This window comes from Myotis yumanensis, unplaced genomic scaffold (genome assembly GCF_028538775.1).
Source record: "Myotis yumanensis isolate MYYU_CA2020_CCGP unplaced genomic scaffold, mMyoYum1.0.hap1 SCAF_12, whole genome shotgun sequence".
NCBI lineage: Eukaryota > Metazoa > Chordata > Mammalia > Chiroptera > Vespertilionidae > Myotis > Myotis yumanensis.
The window spans coordinates 22384177-22396372 of NW_027223763.1; the positions used below are offsets into that span (position 1 = coordinate 22384177).

Below are 12196 nucleotides of genomic sequence, written 5' to 3' on the forward strand. Positions count from 1 at the left end.
CTACAGATTACAGAGGTAAATGAACTCTAAACAGAAACACCCCCTCCCAAAATTCACACTAAATGCATCTTAGTCAGTCTTCTGAAAGCCAAAGAAAACAAAGAGGCTTGAAAGCAGTGAGAAAGACACCACGGTCTGCAAGAAAAGACTTGTTAACTCACTGTCCTGTATCCAGTGAAAACACCTTTCAGAAATGAAGGGAAAATCAAGACATTAAAATCAGTATGATTTTAATGAAAGAAAGTCAGGAAAATCAGTTACCAGCAGACTTGCCTTAAAGAATGGCTAGAGAAGGTTTCTAGACAGAAGGAAATTACAAAAGAAGTGGCCTTGGAACACCAGGAGGGGAAAAAGAACACAGTAAGCAAAAATATAGGTACGTAATTCCTTTCTTCTTGGCTTTTCTAAGTTATGTTTGACAATAGAAGCAAACGTAGTCTGTCTTATGTAGTTCTAAATGTCTGTAGAGGAAATATTTATGGTAATTATAAGCAGGGAGAAGGTGCTCAGTGGGCTAGAGTGGCCAGAGAACTAACTTGGACCTCTCTGCTCCGCCAGAAGTGCTTCTCGCTCCAACAGAAGGTTCTGGAAGCTTGGGAGCAGTGAGCTGGCCTCAAGGACCTACTGATCTGTTTGTGGCACCATTAGAAGATGGATTGGTCCAAAGACAGATGGCTAAAAGTGCTGAAAAAGAAAATATAAAATGGACAGCCACCATTATTATTAGTTCATCTCTTAAGAGTTGTGAAGTTGCAAATGCCCTAGAAAACCAAAGTCACAAGGTTGGGTATTCAGCTTCAGTGGAAAATGGATCAATTATATTTTCTCGTACTGGAGTTGCATTTCTATTGATGGATGCTAAAGAATGCTTTATGTCAGCTGAAGAAATATTTCTAGCCAAAATTGAGAAGTTTATTAACATTCACCAAAATAGTTTTTTGGTTCTGTCTGCTGCCCTCCATGGCCTCAAGGAATGGAAACTGATGTTTAGGATTCAGCAGAGATTCCTGGGTAGTAACTTATGGATACTTCCAGTACACAACACAGTAAATGCTATTGATCTTGTGTGCACTATAGCTAAGATCACTTCCAAACCATACATAGATAGCATCTGCTACAGAGTGATAACAACTAACGCTTACATCATTGAGCAAAGTCCTGTTTGGAAAACACTTCAACAGATAAATCTCGGTGACGCATTTAACCCAAATTAGAGTATCAATTATAAAGGTTCTTTTGGAAGAATAATTATTTTAATATTAAAATATTAAATATAAGAATATTTAATATAAGAATATAATAATTAGACTGGTTGAATTATAATGTTTAAATATATATTTATTTTAAAGATTTAAAATTTTTAAAATAATAAAATATATACAATTAAAAGTGAAAAAAGATAATTATAAGCAGAGAATGAATCTAAAAAAGGAGATAAAAATAAACTCAGAGCAAGCAAAAGGGAGGAAGTGATAAAGATAAGGGCAGAAATCAATAAAGTTGGAGAAGAAAACATATAGAGATATATTAACAAAGTAAAGAGCTGGTTCTTTGAAGAGTCCACTATTGTTGACAAAACTCTGCCAATACTGATTTTAAAAAGAGAGAAGCTTCAAATCACTGTAGGAGGAATGAAAGAAATCACTACAGACTCTCCAGAATGTGTATATATCAAGTATTCTGTTTGAGACATATCAAATGTGATATACATTGTAAAACTTGGAAGCCATAAAGCAGGCACTGGTGCACAGGGGCTCTTGTTGAAACCTGCCCAAGCACATCACTATGTTTCTTGGTCAGTTGCCATGTGACAGTGTACCCTTCACCTGAGAACAAACAAACCCGATTACACTATTATGAGGAGTGCATGGCACAGCAAGGCTTAGTTTGTTTCATTCCGTGGAGAGAATTTATTTAAGACATAAGAAATAAAATGAGAGCATCTAAGTTTCCTTTCATTATGTCATGGGCATTTTTGCATGATTGCTACTTCATTAGTGAAATTATTAGCCACCTACCTCCACATCCTAAATGACGTCATGTTGTCACTGGCTGTAAATGAAGGAAGGTCACCTCATGGAAGAAAGGAATGACAAGTTTGCGTCTATGAACCTTAACTGCCAACGAACCTTGTTTGTCCACCTCCGCCCAAGACAGCTGGGGGCTGCGTGATTGATCAGGAAGCATGTTCTCCAGTGCTGCTCGGACTTTTGAAACTCTCATCATCAGAAAGCAGAGAAGTCAGAGAAGGTGGTAGCTGATTGCTACTTCATTTTGCGTAGAAATTGGGGACTCTTTTGAGAAACTACTCAGACTGATGTCTGTCTCAAAGTTCTGAACATTTCACTCACTGATTACAAAAAAATATACATTGTATAATTAGGCCCTGAGAGGGAGAAAGTAGTCTCTACTGACTTTTGGTCACGACCTTCACTAAAACATCAGGAAGATACCACCGAATATGCCATTAAAAGTCACAGGAATTTCTGTAGTTATATGCAACAGTGTTTCTCAACCTTTTGGCAACTTTAGGTCACCCATTTAAATTACACTTTGAAAAGATTATAAATATTTAAAACAATAATACAAATAAATTGTATATTTAAAATTGGTAATTCCAATGATTTCAATGATTTGAGAGATGAAATTATTTGAAATATTTTACCAAGTTTTCTATATCTGGTTTAATAATGAATGAATGGCTATCATTGATAATTGGAGTCATATTCAGTTGCTATATTTTTAATTTTTTCTATTCAATTAGAAAGTTCTAATTTAAATTTTAGTCACCAGGAGTGGTCAATAGTCATCAGTGTATCTGTTTGATCATTTTGGAAAATCAGATTAAAAATGGACCTAAAATTTATAGACAGGTTTTTCAGTGACTGCATGTAATATCATCTCAAAAGTTGCAAAGTCAAATGTCCCAACATGATAGATAATGGTGAATGAGTCTTTATGTATCTCTGTTTCATTCATCTCTGTAAAGCATTCCTCAACTATTTCATTCTCTAGCAAGTGAAAAAGCATCAGGTATTGTGAAAGAGTGAGGCTCAGCAATCAGGCAATCTGCAACATGGTTTAATTTTCTTTTGAAACCTTAATATTTATCCTTAACTTGAAATTTTGTGATATTTTAGCATGGTTTCATAGCTTCAGACTGCTCAAAATTCTGCCCATTTCAATCAGAAACACGATTTAAGTAATTCACTTATACCCTTGGAAATGATCTGGCAATATTAGAAATGTTTCATCAAATGTCTCATTTCACTCGTTTGCATACATTTATAGCAATCTGCATTCTTATGTGCATCAAGTCATATTGAGGGAAAAGCATGATTGGTCATATTCACAATTACCCTCTTTTCTTTTGACTGAATGGAGATGAGGAGTGGGCTCTGGAGCTGGCCTAGCTTGGTTTGCCCAGCTCCTTCACTTTCTAGCTGTGTGACATGGACAACTTCCTTTCCCTCTAACTTTTTATATTGATAAATTGAGGAACACACTAACTAGTATCAACTTCATAGGTCATAGTGGTAATTAAATGAGTAAATTCATGTAAAGGTTTTAAAGCAATGATTGACACATAAGTGCTCAGGACAAGTTATCTCAGCACAAATCCAAAGAACTTACTTAAATATCGGTAATTTTATCTAACTGTAGTATATGTAGTACATGTGGTTTTAATTACTTTTCTAAATAATTATGTGTTTTTAGTCGGAATTCATTCTGATATGAATTGAAAGGAAAAAAAATCTTGTACCTAGCTTATCTAGAGAAAGGACTACATTGGCTCACATAAACAGGAAATCCTAGAGGAGGTTTCACATTAAGCCTGGCTGAATTAAGAATTCAGACAATGTTAGCAATAATAAATCAATCTATTTTTCTCTCTCTTTTCAATCCCTTGGCTCTGTTGTCCCAAATTTGACTTTATTCTTAGGAAAAAATGACTTTCAGCCACTCTCTCCTTATAATTCTTAGCTATCACAATCTCAAAAAAGAGAGACTACCTTCTCACAATATCCTTATAACACCCCATGTAAAATAAATACATGAAAATGGAAGAGGGTCTAGGATATGGCCTCTGCCTTCACATTTTTGGTCTAACGAGGAGCTAGGCAAGTAAATCAACGTGTATAGTTCAAGGTCCTGGAAATGATAATGGCTTTATTTGTTGAGTATTAACTATGTGTCAGGCTTTACATTATACTTTTTAATTTAATCTTCACAGATTAAAGATGTGATTTAGGGACTGTGATAATCTCCAGTTTACAGATCAAGGCTCAGAGAATTCAAATGACTTGCCCCAAGTTGGGAAGAGTCAGAGCTCAAATTTGAACCCAGGACTTTCTGACTTAAACTTCTTAATCTGCACCCTTGACGGCCTTACTCTGACTTTTAGAATCTTAGAGTCTAACAGAGAGCCAGCCAAGCAAATCTCCAGTTTCAGGATATAGTACAATAAGAAAGATATTACTTCTATCCAGTGCTTTGATGTAATAAATATCATGGTGGAAGGTGTTTCTTCATAAGCTTATGTCAATACTTGGCAATGACAGTGTCTGTCTGAGTCAGTGTGGGCTGCTATAGCACGGGACCACACACGGGGTGGCTTATAAACAACAGAAATCTATTTCTCAGTTTTGGAAGCTGAAAGTCTGAGATCAAGGTACCAGAATGGTTGGATTCCGGTGAGAAATCTCAGGTTGCAGAGGGCTGACTTCCTGTTACATTTCACATGGCAGAAGGAGAGTGAGTGAGCTCTCTGGCCTCTTTTCATAAGGGCACTGAGCTCATCCATCCTCATGACCTAACTGCCTCCCAAAGGTCCTACCTCCAAATACTATCACAATGGAGATTAGATTTCAACATATGAATTTTGAGGAAAACAAATATTCAGCCCATAATAATATCCTATGAATAAATGCATGGGCTTGCATGGATCTTATAGCTTGTGTCTCTCTAGCACCCAACCAGTTCAGACACTCTTCACTGTGTATATGACCATGTGTATGTGCTCACCAGAACCCAACACATTGTAAATATATACTGAAATGTCAGAAAACTCTATTCAGAATCAGAAAATCCCACCATTTCTGAGATTTCAAAAGGTTTATTTTTACTATATTACAAATATAAAGAATGAATAACATTAAATTTTTCAAAAATAACATTAGAATTCTGACTTTATTTTAAAAGTGGTATTTATGCGTCCATTCATTTTATACTTATAATGATGCTATGGAGTAGATTATTAATGTTATCAGTATTATAATTATCATTACACTATAAGGTACCTAAGGCTCAGAGTTATGAAGTGGCTTGCCAAGTCACACAGTTAGCAGCTGGTGGGACCAGCTTCTGGTTGTAAATCTTTCTACTCTACCTCAGTGCCTCAGGCATTGCCAGCAACCATGCTAGCTTTTCTTGGCTAGTTCTTCCAGAATGATGGATATCTTTAAAAAGTTGCCAATGTGACTGCAAGAGCTGATTATTGGCCGGCTAGAAATAAAGCATGTATCAGACACTGTGGTGAAGTACCAGTGCACTTAGAGAGGCATTATTTTTAATCATGAAAACCTGGTATGACAGATAATTTTTTGAAATATTAAATTGTGTTTTGCTTTTCCAGCTGTAAAAAAATAAAAAAGAATGAACAGCATTCATGTTTTATACTTTGTATTTTCCTCTCCTTGTTCTAAAAGGGTAATCAGGACTTTACATTCCCTTCTCTTGGGTGTAATTTCTAAGCGCAACAAAATTACTGATTGAAAATCCTTTTTTAAGGCCTTTATGGAAGCTTAAATTCATGGTGGACATATGAGGAGGAAGAAAGAGAAGCCAGTCTCTACCAGGGTGAGAAGTAAATAAAAGCAGTAAAAGAGTTGGGCTATCATCCCATAAAATTTGTGGTGTATTTGAGAAGTGAAGTGTGGTCCATTGCAATGTTCATGAAAGCAGGAAGAAACCCCAGGAGGGAATGACACCTTGATAAAAGCTCAGGAGCTTGGACCCTAGATACTAGGGCTGGATCATAGACAAATGTTCAGGTGCCTGACAATGATACAAAAGCTCCAGAGCCACAGGGCTTCGAAGCTCAGGGTAGGATGGATGATAGGTTTACCTGCTCTTCCAGAACCTCCCAAAGGCTTCTAGAAGAGGCTTTTGCGAACACAAGGTTTTACGGAATCCCCATCACAATCTTTGTATGAAGGCAGGGACGGAAGGAGGATTCTGGACAACAACTAGCTGGAAACTTGAAGTCAGATTTAACTTTATTTAAAAACAATAAAGCATATACATGTATGCGTGTGAGGTGGAGTTGGATTGTTGAAACAAACTTGTCAAATGTGGATAATTTTTAACATTGAGTTATGGGTATCTGGGGGCTCATGACACTTCTGTTTTGGTGTGTGTGAGAATTTTTTCATAATAAAACATTTTAAAAAATCAATGCGGTAATAATTTTTCTACCCCTATTTTCTGGAATGAGGTTCTTCCTGGCCATGCTGGAAAGAGCTTAGGAAGTACAACAAAACAATGCTGCCATGGGTTTGGAATGGAGAATGGCAGTATACATGCTATGCACTTTCCATCCTGTATCAAGATTCTCCGACTTCTATTTTTTATATAACCAAGGTTATTAGGAATCAAAACATGCCATTTTAGTCATCTTCACATATGACAAATATGTCATGCTTTTGTGGGGGTAGGTTAATAATTTAAATCAATAGCCAAATGCTTTATCATATACAAGGTTATTGTCGAATATTTGATTCTATGTACTTTTTTAAAAAACCAAAACCTGAATGAAATGTTTCTGCTTGCTTTAGTTCCAGGGAAGCACTACTAGGGGTAGAGATGGAACTTAACTGCAGTCCCCTATCCACTAAAGCTGCTAGGTATAGATAATCGGGCTGGCTTTGGTCCACCAGACTAGAAGCAGATGAATTAAAACCTTGCCTGGATCCTCGTCAGAGTTTAAGGACTGATTTTATTTCCAAAATCAGACAAGAGCCCTGGTAGCCAACTCCTGCCCCAAACCTTCTCCCCGAGTCCTGCAGGTGCCCTGGGGTGGCTCAGTCAGCCGTCAGATTCTTTGCCAGAGCCCTCGAGCTGTAGGACTCACTGATGCTCCTGTGTTGCCAGCCTCTTTGAAATTCTGCCATGGTACCTGCAGCTCGTCAGGCCCCGAAGCCTGAACCAGCAAAAAGCTTTCCTTCAGGCTAGGTGTCTAACACCAAAATACCCCAGGGGAGGAAAGTCCAGCCGAGGGGAATCTAAGGACCACTTCAGAGGCTTGCAGCAGACCTGGGAGGACTGCCTGCCCTCTAAGCGGAGCTGCTCTGGGGAGGGGCTGTGCTCCCCTGAGCCAGTCATGCACCAGCGAAAGCTCCCACTGGCTCAAGAAGATTTGAAACTAGCTCCCGAGGAGCACAGGCTCGCAGCCAGCTATCCACAAATACACTGAGGTCTTTGGGGAATGCTCAGCCATCCAAGAGCAGCTACTTCCCCAGGGAAAACAGCTTGGACTTGGGAGCTGCCACCAACATTAAGGCCCAGAGAGCTCCTTGACCCTCAGGGCTGAGGATGGAGTACCCAAACCTCAAAAAGGTTTCAAAGCTCCCCTCCCCAAGGGCCTCCCACATGATAGGTGGGAAGAAAATGTTACAACTCTTATTTACATTCATTTTTATCTACTAGGCTGGAAAAAACATATGCTTTACCAATAGATAGATATGATTGGCAGTGGTATATCCTCTTGGTCCATGTGTCACTTAAAGTATAAGTTATTCCCTGGGGGGAGATTATAAATTCCATAACTCCACGGGTTGACAGCTGCATGCTCACACTTGTTCAAGCAGGTCGCAGCCTAGTGCAGCTCACATATGTTAGGCGCGTACTTTTATGAATTTGGTAACATAAAAAGTAGAATGTTTATAATACTGAAGTTTGTCATGACAAGTTGTGACAATACAATTCTATTTTATGTATTCTTTTCATTTTTGTTCTGTGCCACATATTTCCCTTGTTATCTTTTGGCAAAAAAAAAAAAAAAAAAAAACAACCTAAAAGAAAAGCAGTTTTCTTACACTAAATGACAAGTGCTCTAAATTTGCTGACCTTTTCTGGGATGACAAGTAGCTGTCAATAGAATGCCACCTAACAGATCCTCAAAAAAGATAACGACACTTACTGTCTTCTTTCAAGGTGAAGGTAACATTCTAACAATGAGTGAGAAAGTAACTGGCTTTTGTTTTTTTATTTTTATTTCTGCTATGGATAAAGGATGTTGAAAAATAGGTGTTTGAAGTGTTTACATAAATGTAGTAAAAAATGATATGTCTCTGACATAAACTTCTCATATCTTACACTAAAAAATATTGCAACAGAATTCTCTAACCTATTTTAAGATCTTCCTAATGAAGAATTTCAGCGATTTTTAAAACCATTTGATTAAAATATAAAAATTATATTTTTTCTTTAAAAAATATCTTATTTTGACATCAGGGAAAGGGAGAATTTATTAAATTTTAACTATACAAGTAAACAAAAATATTGTGAATGGGACTCAGAAATTAATATGATTTAGGAAGTGCAGCCAATGATGTACCTCCTCTGTTGGATCCACATATCTTTTGAGAAATATTTTCAGCTAAGACAGTTGTCAAAACCAAGAGTCAAAATAAAATGAACACCACCAGTCCTTTAATTTCTGTAACATAAAGCATTAAGCCAAAATTTTATTTAAAGGATGAGGCATATTCCATCACATCACAATGCTAATATTATTAATGTATTAATAATAATTTAGAGAGACCTTGAATCTAAATTTTTGTTTTATTAATAAACATAATTTACATCTTAAAAATTTTCAATTCATTTTTATTATATCCTTTGTACAATGTATATATTTTTTTGCACAATGTATATTTTGGTAAATAGTTTGTATTGTATTACATACATGTATATTACATACGTGTATACACCCACATATGTGTAAATACATACACATATACACACATTATATATATGTGCGCATATATATATATATATATATATAGAGAGAGAGAGAGAGAGAGAGAGAGAAATCCCAAAATGCCCCTGGGTCACACACATGAGATCCAGAATAACTGCCTATGGCTTTTGAACCACAACTTGGAACGGGGATGATGCATTTTTGTATCCACAGCACAAAGCTTGGCTATAAACTCAATAAATGTTTGATGAATAAATGAAAATTTTTGGTATGGCCAGAAGTTTGAATTGTTATTATATAAAAACTAGTGTCCCGGTGCATGGATTCATACACATTGGAAGGAAATTAATTAGAAGAAATATTTTAATATCACTATTCACCCTTTTTCTATAATAGAAGTGTCAACCAAATTCACAATCGACAATGACAGATGGAAACACATACGTGTGATTGGTACCAGCGAGAGCTTTATATGTATCACGCATGCTTGAGTCAACCTAGCCTTTAATATATAGAATAAACTTGCTTAACACGGTAAGCGCCATGTCAGTCACCAGTGACTGAAACGGAAAGGAAGACAAAACAAGCTTGGCACTTAACGTGTGAATTAGACCTGCTTTCTGATTTAGCTAAACTTTTTCTAGCCCAGTGAAGCACCCCAACTTCTCTTTCAGGTAATTGTCAGCAACACAACAGTAAATATCAACACAAAGCAGATTATTATTGTAGCTCACGCAGGGAGAACAGAGGGTAAAATATTTAACTGTAGCAGGGTTTGACTATATTATGCACAGTGAGAAAGCCTGAAGTCATATTCAAGTTCCACCATTTCTTACTTCTTTTCAGTTGGGTCAAGTTTCTAAACTTTCTAAATCTCCATTTTCTGGCTAATGAAAAGAAAATAGGATTCTACTGAGTCTCCTATCTATCTACTCCAGGACTTCTCTGAGGATCAAATGAGATGAGGCATGTGAAAACACTTCACAAACATTTGGTTAAAGTGTAAAATGTTTGTACCTGGCTATAAAGCAAGTGTTTCCTGGGCTGAAGAAATTCCAAGGAGGCCAGTCACTAGAGAGGAAGCAGGGCATTGCTATGTGACATCATTACTTGGTGCCCACAGCGACCGTTTCCGGCTGGGCTGGGCTGTGGGCGGCATTTTGTGCCATGGGGTCTTGGAAGCCTTGGCTGAAATTTGGTGGGGTGTTGCTCTGGGGTGGTGGTGGGGCCTGTGTCCCACTTGGGGGAAGCTGAGTGTTGGTTTGTGGGCACCAGGTCCATGTGCCATTTAGTTTTAAATGACCAGTGTGTGTCATGGCAGCTCGTGCGTTGAGCATCTGCCCCCTGGTAGTCAGTGCTTGTCATAACTATAGGTCAGATGGACACTTAGTTATATATCCCTTAGTTATATATCCGTTTATAACACTTAGTTATATATCACAGTCTTTTCCTAAGCTATATATAGGCTAGAGGCCTGGTGCATGAATTCGTGCACAGGTGGGGTCCCTGGCCGGCCGCAGGAGGTTGGCTGTGAGAGTGCACTGACCACCAGGGGCCAGCTCCTGCATTGAACATCTGCCCCCTGGTGGTCAGTGCGCATCATAGCTACCGGCCAGTTGGCTGGTTGTAATGGTCACTTTGATATATATATATATATATATATACACACACACATACACACATTAGTTCTTTTAAAATGTTTTAATCCAACCATACATACGCAGAGCAGTGAAATAAAATTTAAAAATGACTGTAAAAAAAATTTTTACTGTTAGACCTGAGAAAAGGTGCCTGATATTTCTTTTACAAGCCACTAGATGGCAGTAGCTCTACATTACTCTCCATCTCTCATGCTAGGAATCCTTCCCTATGGTCTTGGAGTTAGTACCTGGAATGAATGTTATTTCTGCAGATGTTTGTCAAGGAGCGGCATATCTGCTTTAGGAACTCTGAGGTTCATAATTGTAATGCAAATACATTTCTGTGCTTGTTTCTTGTTGCATGTATCTACAGCAAGTTACCCACCAATTTTATTATCTTGAAGCTGTATATTATCAGAGCAAAATCAATAACGAATTTATTTTAAGCCACAGGAGTCCATAAAGATCTGCATATGGAAGTCTTAAGGTAATTGCAGTGCTTTTATAAAGCATTCTGTTATTCTCCTTTGCCCTAACCTGATAGCTTTGGAATTACGGAATGAAGACATGAGCATAGTTACAAACATAGATAGATGGTAGAAGCTAGAGTTCTGCTCTTGCTTCTCTTCCTGGTTATTGCTTGTATTCATAAACAAACCAGCTAACTGTGACTGAGAGCTGTCCAGCTCTCCTCTTCCATGGAACAGATCTACAAAGAGCACCTGCAGAATTCATGAGTTTGGACAGAAAATGACAGAATTGGAGACAAGATAACAACTGAGCAGCATGAAATGCTGCAGCTCAGTACCTAGGGGAAAATGATACTGTGAACTTTTCTTTTGAAATAGGAACAAACTCTAAATCAATACTTTCATGGGGCTTTGTTGGAATTTATTCATGTAGCCATAGCAGGGTAGTGGAAAGAAACTGTACCTGAAGTCTAGGAATTGATCGCTAACTAGTCTGGTCTAAAGCCCTCACAGATCATACCTTTTAAGATTTCTTTGTTTTCTACGACGTCATAAACTATTAGCTCTAGATGACTAAAAATTTTGAGAATCAAGTTAATTTAAGTTTTTAAAAAACCTCTTGACCTTTGAATTTGTATCTTTTTGTTTCTCAAATACTTTTAGCTCTGATGGGTTCAGAAATACCATTGTATTTTAGCATCTCCTTATAGCATGACCACTGCCTCCTGTCCTCTTCCCCCAGTTTTTAGATTTTTCTGAGGGCAATAATAAAAATAAGAAAACAAAGGAGAGCTAAAGTGTGGATACTCTGAGGTTTTATTTTTAAAATTAAGTAGGTATTATTGATGAAGAAACAAAAACCACAGATTTTTGTGATTTATTTATGGCCGTATTTGGCTATTTTATGATAGAAAATAACCCAAGTGTTAACTCTCCCTCATGCTTTCTGTGTTTATTTAACTTAAATTCCATTTCAATCTAGTTGATTTCAGAGAGGAAGGGAGAGGCAGAGGGAGACAGAAACATCATTGATAAGAGAGAATCATCGACAAGCTGCCTTCTGCATGCCCCCCATTGGGGATTGAGCTCATAACCCGGGTATG

General features: G+C 37.5%; 1 pseudogene; it reads left to right on the top strand.

The window, feature by feature from the left end:
- Positions 1-671: 671 nt before the first annotated feature.
- On the top strand, positions 672-1214 carry LOC139020458 (protein SPO16 homolog pseudogene; annotated as a pseudogene).
- The last annotated feature ends 10982 nt before the right edge of the window (positions 1215-12196 follow it).